This window comes from Dryobates pubescens, chromosome 2 (assembly GCF_014839835.1).
Source record: "Dryobates pubescens isolate bDryPub1 chromosome 2, bDryPub1.pri, whole genome shotgun sequence".
Classification (NCBI taxonomy): Eukaryota; Metazoa; Chordata; class Aves; order Piciformes; family Picidae; genus Dryobates; species Dryobates pubescens.
The window spans coordinates 27,267,530-27,282,610 of NC_071613.1; the positions used below are offsets into that span (position 1 = coordinate 27,267,530).

Genomic DNA, 15,081 nt, shown 5'->3' on the forward strand with positions numbered 1-15,081 from the left:
TTGTAGACAGGTGGATGTTGGTCTCTTCTCCCAGGCAGCCAGCACCAGAACAAGAGGACACAGTCTCAGGCTGCACCAGGGGAGGTTTAGGCTGGATGTTAGGAAGAAGTTCTATACAGAGAGAGTGATTGCCCATTGGAATGGGCTGCCTGGGGAGGAGGTGGAGTCACCATCATTGGAGGTGTTCAGGAGGAGACTTGATGGGGTGCTTGGTGCCATGGTTTAGTTGATTAGGTGGGTTGGATTGGTTGATGGGTTGGACGTGATGATCTTGAAGGTCTCTTCCAACCTGGTCTATTCTTTTCTATGAGGAGAGGCTGAGGGAGCTGGGGTTGTTTAGCCTGGAGAAGAGGCTCAGGGGAGACCTTATTGCTGTCTACAACTACGTGAAGGGAGGTTGTAGCCAGGTGGGGGTTGGTCTCTTCTCCCAGGCAGTCAGCACCAGAACAAGAGGACACAGTCTCAAGCTGCACCAGGGGAAATTTAGGCTCAAGGTGAGGAGAAAGTTCTTCACAGAGGGAGTTGTTAGCCGCTGGAATGTGCTGCCCAGGGAGGTGGTGGAATCAGCGTCTCTGGAGGTGTTCAAGGGGACTGGATGTGGCACTTGGTGCCATGGTTTAGTAGTCATGAGGTCTTGGGTGACAGGTTGGACTTGGATGATCTTTGAGGTCTTTTCCAACCTTATTGATTCTATGAACAGGCTGTGCCAGAGATCTCTTTGCTGCCCTGGGGCTCTCTGAATTCACGCATCTTGCTGCTCCCTGCAGCTCTCTCACCTCGGTAAGTGTGCATGCACATGGGAATGTTAAAAATACTGCTAGGATTTCGTGGTTTTCACCTCTCCTGAAGTCAGGTATCAGCTCCTTGCGAATCTGAGCTGATTTAAATACGGAAAGGTGCAATTTTACTCCTCATATTCATGTACCACAGTAGGAAAACTTGGAAGTATTTTCTATTATGTTTTAAGGGGAAACAAGAAGCTGGCGGGTGCTGGGACAGGACAAGCTCCTCCGCCATTACCAGCGCCGGCACATGTCCGGAGGGGTCCTGGTAGCTGCCGGCGGGGCTGCTGGCGGGGCGGGCGGCACTGGCAGGAACCTTGGTGCCGCGGAGCCGTTTCCCGCGGCGACCGGGACGGCTTTGCGGCAGGACGCGGCCCCGCCGCCCGGCAGCAGCGCGGCGGCGAGGAGGGGCAGAGCCGCGCCGTGCGCGCCGGCGGCTCCGGGCTGGGCTGTGCTGGGCCGGGCCGCGGCCAGCACGGGAAGCCCCTCCTCAGAGCACAGGCGGAGCGCGGCTCCCGGGCGCCAGGTAAATACCCGCTTTGGTCCGTGGTCGATGCGGGGCTTGAGGGGTTTGTGAGATTCTCCGAGCCCTCTGGGGCGGGCAGCCGGGACGGGATTCCCGCAGCCTTGCCGTGGTGCCTGCCCGCCGAGTGCGTATGCGGGCGGAGTGTGAGGACCCGGGCGCGGCCGTGTTTGCATTTATAGCACAGACACGTCTGCAGTCATGTGCCCATCTGGAAAGACACGTTCCCGTGTGCATAGAAAGGCCCTGTTCTTTAGTTTAACCCCACGATCCGCAGGAATTTGGGCAGCTCCCCATCGGTAGGATCAAACTTCAGTATGTGTGGCACCGTGTGCAGGCATCACCCTATTGTAATAGCCTGGAGCATAACATAATGCTGTGGTTTGCTTACATTGCAGTAGACTCGCACACAAATGGAGTCAGTGCAGTTAGACCTTTGGAAAGCAAATAGGCCTGACAGGTGAGTATCTGTTATGCTAGCTAGAGCATCAGCAGGAATGCCGGGGTCACTGACATTGCACAGTGAAATAAGGGAAGGAACTGGAGATTAGGTTTGTGTAAGGAATGATGACTTGGCCCTAATCTATTTTTCTATTCAGCAAACATGCACTTATGGCCCTGATTCGGCAAAGATTTACAGACCAATCTAATTTTAGGCACTGCATAATCCTGCTAAGTGACTACAAAAAGTTGCAGTGTGTCAGAATATGAAAGCATCTGAATCTTAGTAGGACCAGTGCTCATAAACTTTAATCAGCAGTAGATTTCATTTTGCAACTTTAAAGGCTAGTTTGTGCAACATTAGTGAACTAAATTTGGGATTAAAAACCCCCAGAAATCTGAAATGTGAAACAGGGTACTACGTAGTGGTACGAAGCATATCATTCTGCAGTAGCTACATACATCACTCCTGCAGAATGGTATCAAACTGAAGTCAGGTTATGTGTTAACATTTCAATTTCATCAGGTGTTTTGAGGTTTTTACTGGGCTCTACTAAGATGTCCCATAATAAAGTTATAGTTCAGTTTTAAAAGTAGCAACTGTTTGTGCAGAGTAGATGCATGTCCTTGTAGCAGTACCTATGGTTATGGCTAGCCTGTGGGTTAGCTGTTAGGGGAGGGCTGCCAGGCCCTGAGGGTTTGGGTTGCTGTGGTAGTTTGCTGAACTTCAGCATTGTTTGGAGCAGTACTTCCTTTTCTTCTCCACCCCCTCCTCCCCTGATAATTAGCATCATGGTCCTGACTGTTTGAAAGAGAGGAGGACTTAGCTTGAGGTTTGAAATGAGTTTGTTATTAAACACTGCATTTCCATCAATATCAGCATTCAACCACTAATAGTTATGGGAAATGCAGGTCTCACTGTAGAATAGCTTGTCTGTCCTAGCTGAACTCTTTGGGTACCACAGCTAGAGCGAGGCTACAGCGGCAGATCAGGGCTACTCAGCTGAGTGACAGGCAGATTTGCATGTTTGGTATATTTTCTTCAGCTGTGTTATGATCTCAGGGAAGAAATGTGGGAGATGCTTTTTCTTACCCTTGGCATAGATAGTAAAGGATTCAGTTATTATGTTGCAACTTACAGCAGCTAGTGCTTCATCTAGAAAGGTCCCAAAGTATATTCTGAGTTTTGAGACCTAGTTATAAGGAGAGGAATGTCTTCATCTGGCAAACCCCTTTCTGTATGTCCTCTGATGCTTAAATACAGTCACCTCAGGGTGCACACAATAGTTAAAGCCTCAGCAGCTTGATTTCCAACAGTCTCTGTGAATGAGTTATGGAAAAACAACATCCCCGAGAATATACCTTTAATTTCAGTTCAGCACTCACAAGGACAAACTGAGAGTATCTTAATTTCTGATCTCTTAAAAAAGCAAAACCAAAATCAGTCTTTTAAGGGCTCTCTCTTTTCAGCGTAGTTCTAAGAAAGTGCAGAGTGAGGAAATACTTTTAAACTAACTTTGCATTAACCAAAAATAGTAATTAAAAAAAAAAAGTTATATCTCACCTGGCATATGAATTCCTCCCACATCCTAGCAGGAAGTAAGATGGCTACATCCTGGCAGATAAAATTAGAAATGTTAGACTGAGTCATGTCATTTGCTGTTTCTTCAATGTCCAGTTGAATCATGATCCTCTAGTACTGGAGGAAGTTCATACTGCACCTCTGATACCCTGTTCCCTGACAGTCTCTGTACTCTGTGCTGAACTCAGGAGGTAATAGGCTGATTTGTGATGTCTGTCAGAACAGGCAGTAGGTCTTGTAGCCAAGGGCAGCATGTAAAATGCAAGTTAAACAATGTTAGACAAAACTGTAGACATAAAGCAAATGAACCCAAGCATAGAAATCATTCACCCTCCCTGGAGCTGTTATTTGAAATTACAGATATGTTTAAGACCACATATCAGTACCTCAGGCTAAATCACTGCACTGCTTCATAATCCATGTGAAATTTGTACCTGAATTGTGAGTTTGAGGTGTTTGAATCCAGATGATTTACACGAGTGGTGCTAGGACTCAGGAGTGCTTCTGTTCCCCTATGCCTGCCATTCCTCCCTGTGAGATCAGCCAGCCAACAGCATGCACAAAGGGGTAGCCTGTATTTTAGTCCTGATGTAACCTATGAAGGTGCCCACAGGCCAATAGATTTGGCTCTCTTGCAGCCTGGGTTGTGTGTCACCATTAGCTATCTCCTCTGTGGTCAGTCTGCTTGGCTTTCTGTTCCTTTCCTTGCCTAGGATCCTTCTTCCTTTCTGGAGTCCCAGTCCAGCAATTGAGATACAAGATGGTTACTCATCCATGGGAAGTAATAAAGGCCTTCATTACTTGGTGATGCTCTCCCACCTGGATGGATGTTTGTCATATGGCTGGAAGGCAAAGGAGTCAGTGATAAAAATCTTGGGTGAGCTGTACAGTTCACTGCTGGGTCCTCCGCACTCTCTGGACCTGCTTTGTTCTGGAGTGGCAACCTGTTTTGCACTTTTCAGCGTAGGGTTTCTTGCATTTTAATTACTGTTTCCAAAGTGCAGTTAAAATTAAAGCTAGTGTATACTATCAGCACTGTTTATTATTCATTACTGTGTGCTCATCACTGGATGAGCTATTCTGTAGCTGTGATGTGTTAGTTCCCTGCACAGACAAGATGCCTGGAGAGCTTCCTTGTTAAAGGTACTGGGTCATAGCAGCAGCTGGGGAAAATCTCTGCTTCACAGAGTAAGACTTTTGTATCCTTGCAAGGGTTTGTTTTCCCTTGCAGAATATGACATTGTTCACCCCTCTTGGTTTAACACTTTCTTCATTTAATCTTTTCTTGGTTGTCTTTTTGAGGGTTGTGTTGGGTTTTTATTTATGTTTTTTTGGTGTGGTTTTTTGCTTGGTTTGGTTTTCTGAAGTTTGGAAGAGATCACTGCTTTCTTCTAGCTTGACTGTAATTAGGCATCAAGATAACTGCAACTGTTCCTGATCTTTGCCTCTCCCTGGGTCTAGCAGACAGGATATGGGAGCTCTTCTTCACTGAGAAATGTTGACAGTAGTTTTAATCCTTAAGGACAATGAGACTGTAGCAAACAGGTGGGTTTGCAGTATGGAGATGGTTATGCTTATATTCACAGTTATCCTTCATAGAGCCTGACCTTACAGCCATGTGCTCCTGACCAGAAGGCCTCTTTCTTCAGTTTTTGTGAGCTTTTCTTGAGTATTAGCAGTGGTTTTGTGCAGGAATATCAGTCAGAATGTATTTCTGTAAGACCCTTTAAAATCAGGATTGTCTGAAAATTTTAAGCAATTAATTTCTCAGTTGTGTGTTGGGGAAGGAGGCTTTTGAAGAGGAGTTCTGAAAATGTGATCTAAAGACAACTGTTTGGACCACGTTGAAACGAACATTGACTATCGTATGGCGACCTCTCTGAAACTAAGATCCCTTGTTCCATATGAAAAGTTTCTTTCAGCTTTATCTTCTTTGTGAGGCATTGTAAATTTCACCCAGATATTTAAGTGATTAACAAGCCTGTGTGCTCTGTTTCTCACTCGGTATATACAGCAGTTATCACCTGGGGTTTTGGAATCACTTAGGGAGAAAGCTTGCCTTGTGCCAAGGGAACAAAATGCATCCAGGATACCAGAAAACATGATAGATTGTCCAGTGGCAGTGTCCTAGCTGATGTTCACTCCCTGCCATCATCCCTTATGAAATTCACAGATTGCATTGGATTGGAGGGGACCCTCAAAGGTAATTTTGTCCAACCTACCTGCAGTGAGCAGGAACACTTCCAACTAACTCAGGCTGCCCAAGGCCACATCAAGTCTGATCCTGAATGACTGCAGGGATGGGGCCTAAACCACATCCCTGGGCAACCTGTTCCAATATTTTAGCACACTCATGGTGAAGAACTTCCTCCTTATGCCTAACCTAAACTGACCTTGCTCCAATTTGAAACCATTGCCCCTGAATTACTTGTTATCAGATAGATACCCCTCCAAACTGAGTAGGAAAGGTAAGCAGGAGTGTAGCTTTCAGTTACTGCTAAGAGAACTAGTTACTTTTGTATCTGATTTACGGCCACTGGGAGTGTAAATGTTTTGGACCAGAATTGCTCTTTGGTTACATATGATGGTCAACAGTACAGAGGACCTGACGGGGGGCATATGCTGAGGCTTCAACCACAGTAGGTATGACACTGTGCTTTGATACAGTGAAAAGAAAGAGGGATTCTGGCTGAGAGAGAGACCTAGATGCCACTGGTCAGAACAGGATGGAGAATGTTTGCTGAGTAGGCTTTGCAATCATAGAATGGTTTGAGTTGGAAGGGACCTTAAAGGTTATCTAGTTCCCACCTTGCTGCCATGGGCAGGAAACCTTCCACAAGACCAGGTTGCTCAAAGCCTCATCCAGCTTGGGACATCCATGGCAACCTGTTCTAGTGTCTCACCACCCTTACTGTAGAGAATTTCTTTCTAATATCCAGTCTAAATCTACTCTCCTCAAGCTTAAATCCATTCCTTCTTGTCTGATCACAGTAAGCCCTTGTGAAAAGTCCCTTCCCAGCTTTCTTGTAGGCCCCCTTCAGGTACTGGAAGGCCGCTGTAATGTCTCTCCAGAGCCGCCTATTCTCCAGGCTGAACTCACAGCAGCAGGGGAATGCTGGCAAGAGGTCTCTCTGCAGTGCCTCTTAGTGTGTCACCACTGCCAGTTTTTCATTTTTTTTCTGCAAGCATTCTATTGGAGCTGTATATAGAAGTGCATAGGCAGTGAGAAAGATTGTTTGACAATCAGACATCTGTGGAGCCTCATTCTCTCTTCTACCCAGGTCAACCTCTTGATCAAGAGGTAGCACCTAAGTCTTCAGTTTCATGGGTTTTCAGGGATTCTGCATGCAGAGCCTGGTTTTCAGGGACAGTCATTGACCTAAGTTCATCCCATTTAGGGTGTGGACAATGCTTGGCCAATGTGACCCACAGAACTAGTCAGAAATCCTTGTAGCTGCAAAGCTTGTAGACTGTGATTGTTCAAGGTACTACTGGAACACATCTAGGTCACAGACAGAGGTTGCTCAAACTGACAGGCAGAAAAGCTCATTAGGTACTAGCTGCTCCAGCCCTGGTGGATTGTATTCAAAGAGGCTGTACATCCATCTTCTCTTCAGATAATCTCTTGTTCAGACGGGGCTTGTCGCAGCCTATAAACTGGATTGTAGAGATCCAGGCCTGTAACATACAGAAATAAAGGTTCCTGCAGCCACTGAAATTTGCTCTGCTACCACATTGTTACCCAATTGAAAGAATGTCTCTTTCTGTTTTCCCTGTTGGCAACCCGCAGTTGAAATGCAGCGCAAGATAAGCAGAACTGAATCCCACAGCAGGTTCCAGGGTACCGAGAAGGGAATAGGATAAGCTTTCCAATGGCTGATGCATCCCTACCCTCTGTTTGCACATTGGTAACTTCTAAAAGTTACCTGTGGTCTTGAGATAAAATTCTTAGAAACACCCAAATCTTTGCTTTGCCAGGAATTTGAGCCTGAGAGTCATTAGGAATCAATGGGACATGGGCACTTTTAACATTATTGCCCAACTTTTGCTATCTTTTGCTGGCTGAGAACTCTTCTCATTTATGCATTTCCTTCTGAACACACTGCTTGTGAACATTGTTGATTGTTCCTTTCTAATTCTCTCACCAAACACATCTGTTGTGTATCACTCATTGTTTTATACATCTCTGTTACCTGTGTACTGAAGAGGAGGTCCCGGGAGCAACAAAACTGAAAAGACTACTCATCAGTTTGTGTGGTGCCTCCTATTCCTCTTTGCTTTCCCCCTCTGCTTCCCAGTGCTTTAAAATCCATCTCACACTAACCACTTGTGTGGCTAATTTAGAGAGCCCAATGTGGTGGCACTGACCTCCTAGAAAGGATTAGGGGTTGACTTTTGCCTGCTTCTCCCTTAATAGGAGAGCAAAATTTGGCCTGTTTCCTTTCCAGTGTTGAACAACAGTTCAAGGACAGCATCTTTAAGAATGCTGCTGCTTTGTCACATCTAGTTGAAGTTACCTGTATGGTTCAAAAGAAAGAGAAGGAGAATAACTGGCAGATAGGGTGGTGGCAAACCCTGTTTCGTAAGGAAACCAAACTGAAAGATGCTTCTCTTTATATATATACTTTTACAGATGGAGGATATGTGATTGCAGAATCCCAGTGCTAGTGGCAATTACTGACATAAGTCTCTTTGATTTGAGAAGATTCTTGATGGTGTAGGAGGAGATGAGCCTGCCACCATTAAGGTCACCCTTCAAACCATTATTGAACAGGTCAAACAGACTAGTTTGGAGGATATGAGTGCTGCAATTTGCGAACTGTGTGATGCAGGAGCCTGTCATCTTCTCATGACCTTGTGAATCAGCATCTTACTGGATATGAGGTCAGTTTGTGGTTTGTCATCCCCACACTTGGCTGCATGACACTGGCTATCTCCAGTCCCACAGGTTCCAGAGAAACATGCAGCCGCATGAAGCCTCCAGCATTTAAAAATGAGCATATGTGGTTGTTTGAGGCTGTGCCTTTAAGAACAAACACTGCTGGAACACACTGGCTAATGTTTTTGGTACTAGAACCAAAACATTCTGATATTCTAAACGAATTTCATTGGTTGATAAACAAAAATTCAGCTTTAGATTGTGAAGCGGTTGGAAAATTTTTTTCCTCAGTTCAGTTCGGTTTGGGAGTTGGGGGAGTTTGGTGTTTCAGCCTGTTCTCCCTGCCTGCTTCTTCTGCGAACTGCTGGACTTGGCCTTCAGATAAGCAAACACTAATCCTGCATGGGCTTTTGAAGCTTGCTAACAACTCTTTTCCTTAGTAACTTGCCTTTCTCTCTCTCTAACCCCTTTTTGGGGAAAAAGGGAGGTAAGGGGGGGAGAGAGGGGGTTCCAAAGAGGGGATCCCTCCCTGAGGGAGGGATTTTTGTTGTGTTATTTGTCTTTGCTGTGTATTTCTGTGTATATATTGTAAATACCTGTATATATTGTGTTATATATAACCTGCTTTCCATATATGCTTGTAAATATATAGCTTTTGCTCTTCGACTGAGTTAGCTGTGGTTTCTTACTCTGTGGAGGAGGGAGAGCTAAGCCCTCTCTCAACCCACCACATTTATTGGCTGCCCAACTCGGGGCTTGCTGACAAATTAGTTTGATTTATTGCTTGCTTAAGTCGAACGAGCAAACATGAAGGTGTTTTGGCTTTTTGAGCGTCTGTTCTTCTCGGTCTTTGGTGTATTGATCTACAAGTATTGCCTGGGTATGATTATCGATAAGATAGGTAAATATATAATGCAAAAATTATATTTGTGGTTTAAGTACAAGATTCGGCTTCTGTATGATCAGTGCCTGGAATTCTTTTATGTTAAAAAGTACAGGAATGTAACATCCAGCACACTCCCTATTGAGATAAAAGAGTTTAAGATTCCGCTCGGTGAAAGGGTAATTTTAAGTGATGGCTGGGATCCAAAGCTGATTTTCTTGATGTGTGTAGTCCTGCTGCTGCTGATAACTAATGTGTATTTGCTAGTGACACTGTACCGGGAGAGAAAAGTTTATAAGGCATGTTTTGTTATTAGACGGAGGACAAAGAGACGAAAACGCCACCCTAGCTCTGTTTCAGGAACATCCAGTGAGGATGATAATGGAGAATCTGTGTCAGTTAAAGATAAAGCTAAAAAGTCAATTGGCAAGGCAGCTCTGAATAGCAATGGTGATGATTCTGGCAAGCAGCCAGGGGCTACAGTAGCCCCAAACATGGCGGCTCCTGTGTCCCAGGCAGCCACCATTAACGAGGCAAAGTCATTTCCTCCTTCTTCCATGGCAGGAGCGGAAGCGTCCTCCAAAGCAACTAATCTGTCTCAAAGCTTATCAGCTTCTGATAATAAGGCAGCTGGAAACCCAAACACAGCTCCAGTAAAGCAAGTAGCAGTTTTAACAACAAGGAAGGGTAAGACTAAAGCTGATTCAGGAGCTGACGGGGATGCACAGCAAGGTTCTTCTGCTGGGGAGGAAGAGAAAGTTCGTCTTAAAAATATAGCTGAGTTATTGAGATCATCAGAGGATCGAGATGCATCTCTTGGTAGGACAGCAGCTAGTGGTGGTGCCTCTCAGCTTAAAGGGATCCTTGAGAGAGTGACAGAAAGGTTGTTTGGACCACAAGTTGAGGAAGAGGAGGCAGAAGAGCAACAAGATGACATAACCGACTGCTCTTCACCCCGGGAGGAGCTTAGAAATGTAAGAAAAGACTATCTCAGAGCAGATAAGGAGCCAGTTCTCGCTTGGCTTGGTAGATGTTATGATACAGGTGCTCCAGCTCTAATGGTTGGAGACAAGTCAGCAGCCCAGCTAGGAACTCTCTCAAAGGATAATGGAATAGATAGACATCTAGGCAAGGCTCTCGGTAAGGTTAATCTGTGGATACGCCTTCTAATGGCGGTTCTCATGAGATACCCTTCCCGAGATGATCTTCCATGGAATCCTAAGCCCTGGACTACCATAGATGAGGGAATCAAGCGTCTGAGAGAATTTGCTGTTAGAGAGGTACTCTATGGTGAACATGAATCTCTGAATCCTGATGATGTTCCTGTAGGAAATGGTCTTGCTAAAAAGCTCATCAAGCTTGCTCCTTCTAATTATGCAAACATTCTGGCAAGCAGAATTGTAGCAAGAAATTATGGTGGAGCTCCTCTTACGGTTGGCCAATTCACTGATCAATTGAGACAATTGGATGATAGCATGACACGTGTTTCTTTGGTTTCAGCCATTGAAACTCTGTCTGGAAAACTGGAGAATTGCATGAAAGAGCTGAAGGATGAATTTAAAAACACCATCTCCCAATTGGCACAAAGAGATGATTCCAATTCTTCCTCCAGGTGGGTGCAGGTTTCATCTGTGAGGAATAGACATCCTCCAAGGAGGTCATTCCAAAACAGATCAAACCAAAACAGACCACCAAGGCAGTCACGTAGGACTATTTGGATTACCCTGCGTGATCAGTTTGGTGAGAACATGAACAGGTGGGATGGTCAACCAACTTCTAATCTTTTCAGGAGACTGAGAGAACTGCAAAGTGGCAGAACCCGAGGTAGCAATACCAGAAGGGTAGCTGTTACTTCTACAGTTCCCCAGGACAACTCTAGTAGCTCCAACAGTGGCTCCAGTTCTAACACTGCACAGTGTGCTCGTTGCACCTGTGGACATGTTCCCCATAACTAGGGGTGCCCTGCCTCCCGCCAGGGGGAGGAGAGGGGTAATACAGATAACAGAATCTATTGGGATGTGTACATCCAGTGGCCTGGCACTTCACACTTTCAGAAGTACAGGGCCTTGGTTGACACAGGAGCTCAGTGCACCATATTGCCATCAAATTATCAGGGATCAGAGTCCATAACTATTCTGGGAGTCACTGGTGGATCTCAAGAGTTAAGTAAAGTGGAGGTTAATATAAGCTTAACTGGTAAACAATGGAAAAAGCATACAGTTGTGACCGGACCTGATGCACCTTGTATTTTGGGAATTGATTTTCTGAGAGAAGGGCGTTTCAAAGACCCTAAAGGTTACAAATGGGCTTTTGGAGTAGCTTCTGTAGAAATTGATGGACAAAAACTGAAGCTATCTGCTAGACCTGAGCTTTCTGATGAATCTGCAGTTGTGGGACAACACAAGATTCAGGACATTAAGTTGCCGGTTGCTTCTCGGACTGTGCATCACAGACAATACAGAACCAACCGTGACTCTTTGTTGCCCATTCAGAATCTGATTCGTCAGTTCGAGAGTCAGAAAGTCATCAGCAAAACTCATTCACCTTTCAACAGTCCAGTGTGGCCTGTGCGAAAGCCGAACGGAGACTGGCGTCTGACAGTGGACTACCGAGCCCTGAATGAAGTAACTCCGCCTATGAGTGCAGCAGTACCAGACATGATGGAACTCCAGTATGAGCTGGAATCCAAAGAGGCCAAATGGTATGCTACCATAGACATTGCTAATGCCTTCTTCTCTATTCCCATAGCAGAGGAATGCAGGCCTCAGTTTGCTTTCACCTGGAGAGGAATCCAGTACACTTTCAACAGACTGCCAATGGGCTGGATCCACAGCTCCAGCATCTGTCATGCAGTAATCCATGATGCTCTGGAGGAAGGTGGTGCTCCAGAACACATCCAGTTCATCGATGATATCATCGTCTGGGGTGAAACTGCTGAGGAAGTCTTCGAGAAAGGTAACAAAATCATGGACATTCTCCTGAATGCAGGTTTTGCCATCAAGAGAGACAAGGTGAAAGGTCCTACCACAGAGATCCAGTTTCTGGGAGTGCAGTGGCAGGACGGACGCCGACACATTCCAGTGGATGTGGTAAATAGAGTCTCTACCATGGCAAATCCCACCAACAAGCAAGAAACTCTACGTTTCTTGGGGATAGTGGGATTTTGGAGACTACACATTCCTGGATACAGTCAGATTGTGAAACCTCTGTATGATGTGACTCGAAAGAGGAACAGTTTCCACTGGGGACCTGAACAACAAGCAGCCTTTGACCAGATAAAGCAAGAAGTAGTCCAAGCAGTGGGTCTGGGACCTGTGCGAGATGATCCAGACATTAAGAACATTTTGTACACGGCTGCAGGTGACAATGGTCCAACCTGGTGCTTGTGGCAAAAAGCTCCAGGTGAGACACGTGGACGACCTCTTGGTTTCTGGAGTCGAGGTTACAGAGGTTCAGAGGCTAATTACACTCCAACAGAGAAAGAGATTCTAGCTGCCTATGAAGGAGTGAAAGCAGCTTCTGAAGTAATTGGAACTGAGTCACAACTTCTCTTAGCTCCCAGATTGCCAGTTTTGAATTGGATGTTCAAAGGCAAAGGTTCCACACCACATCATGCCACAGATTCCACCTGGTCTAAGTGGATGGCCCTGATAACACAGAGAGCCCGAATGGGAAATCTTGAAAGACCTGGTCTGGTGGAGGTGATCTCAAGTTGGCCTGAAGATGCCAACTGTGCTAAACCTCCAGAGGAGAGAGTAACTCGTGCTGAGGAAGCTCCTCCTTACAATGACCTTTCTGATGATGAAAAGAAATATGCTTTGTTCACAGACGGTTCCTGTCGTCTCGTCGGGAACAAGCGAAGGTGGAAGTCTGCAGTGTGGAGTCCAACACGTCGAGTTGCAGAGGCGAAGGATGGAGAAGGAGAATCCAGTCAGTTTGCAGAGGTAAAAGCTGTCCAGCTAGCTCTCGACGTGGCTGAACGTGAGAGATGGCCAAAGCTTTATCTCTACACCGACTCATGGATGGTAGCCAATGCTCTATGGGGTTGGCTAAAGAACTGGAAAAAGAATGGCTGGCAGAGGAAAGGAAAACCCATCTGGGCAGCTGAACTGTGGCAAGACATTGCTGATCGAATCGAGAGAATTCCAGTGAAAGTGAGACACATTGATGCTCACATTCCCAAGAGCAAAGCTACTGAGGAACAGCAGCACAACCATCAGGCAGATCTAGCTGCAAGAGTTTCTCAAGTAGACAAGGACTCTGAACTTGATCTCGACTGGAAACACCGAGGTGAGATATTCTTAGCTCGGTGGGCTCACGATTCGTCAGGACATCAAGGCAGAGATGCAACATACCAATGGGCTCGTGACAGATCCATAGACATTTCCATGGATGCCATCACACAAGTCATCCATGACTGTGACATTTGTGCTGCTATTAAGCAGGCAAAGAGAATTAAGCCCTTGTGGTATGGTGACAGATGGTCCAAGTACAGGTATGGTGAAGCTTGGCAGATTGACTACATCACTCTACCACGTTCTCGTTCTGGTAAGCAGTACGTGCTTACTATGGTAGAGGCAAACACTGGATGGCTGGAAACTTACGCAGTCCCACACGCAACTGCACGCAACACCATTCTCGGTCTGGAGAGACAGATCCTGTGGAGACACGGAACTCCAGAGAGGATTGAGTCAGACAACGGAACTCACTTCAAGAACAACCTTGTAAAGAGCTGGGCAAAAGAGCACGGTATTGAGTGGATTTTCCATATTCCTTACTATGCACCAGCTGCAGGGAAGATTGAACGCTACAACGGTTTGTTGAAGACCACTCTCAAAGCCATGGGAGGTGGATCTTTGAAAAACTGGGAGAAACATTTAGCACAAGCAACCTGGCTGGTGAACAGTAGAGGTTCAGTGAACCGAGCTGGACCTGCACATTCTGATCTGCTACAGAAAGTAGAAGGTGATAGAGTTCCTGTTGTTAGGGAAAAGAATCTGTTAGGTAAAACTGTTTGGGTATTTTCGCCCTCAGGAGAGGCTAAACCTGTCCGAGGGGTGGTTTCAGCAGAAGGTCCGGGTCACACTTATTGGGTAATGCAAGAGAATGGTGAAATTCAGTGTATTCCACAAAGAGATTTAACTTTAGCTGAGAGAGTTTAATTTCAGAATGTTGTACAGCTACAGCGCGTCCAAAGGAAAGAGTCCCTGAGGAATCTACGGTGCACGAACCCTGAGAACCCTGAGAGCCCTGAGTCAACTGAGAGTCCCTGAGTCCCTGTTTCCCTTTTTCTTCGCTTCGTCTGCGGAGAGACAAACTGTTTTCCATTTTCTTGATTTTGGATTTTCTTGGACTTCTGAATCATCTACATCTGAGTATAGCCGGAATGGACGATGAACTTAACTTACGAACTGTAAATATTGTTCTGGATTGGATGGACAGTACGAACAGCCAATGAAATTGTTTAGAAAGGGGTGGACTGTGGTTGTTTGAGGCTGTGCCTTTAAGAACAAACACTGCTGGAACACACTGGCTAATGTTTTTGGTACTAGAACCAAAACATTCTGATATTCTAAACGAATTTCATTGGTTGATAAACAAAAATTCAGCTTTAGATTGTGAAGCGGTTGGAAAATTTTTTCCTCAGTTCAGTTCGGTTTGGGAGTTGGGGGAGTTTGGTGTTTCAGCCTGTTCTCCCTGCCTGCTTCTTCTGCGAACTGCTGGACTTGGCCTTCAGATAAGCAAACACTAATCCTGCATGGGCTTTTGAAGCTTGCTAACAACTCTTTTCCTTAGTAACTTGCCTTTCTCTCTCTCTAACCCCTTTTTGGGGAAAAAGGGAGGTAAGGGGGGGAGAGAGGGGGTTCCAAAGAGGGGATCCCTCCCTGAGGGAGGGATTTTTGTTGTGTTATTTGTCTTTGCTGTGTATTTCTGTGTATATATTGTAAATACCTGTATATATTGTGTTATATATAACCTGCTTTCCATATA

At 45.6% G+C, this 15,081-nt stretch overlaps 1 protein-coding gene across 1 annotated transcript in view; it reads left to right on the forward strand.

Annotated features, from left to right (window-relative positions):
• Positions 1–1,188: 1,188 nt before the first annotated feature.
• The window catches only part of PLEKHM3 (pleckstrin homology domain containing M3), a 95,001-nt gene continuing 81,108 nt past the window's right edge, over positions 1,189–15,081 (forward strand). The window contains exon 1 of the mRNA XM_054172931.1: positions 1,189–1,308. The gene's annotated coding sequence lies outside the window, so the exon portion shown is untranslated. The remainder of the gene's footprint in view (positions 1,309–15,081) is intronic.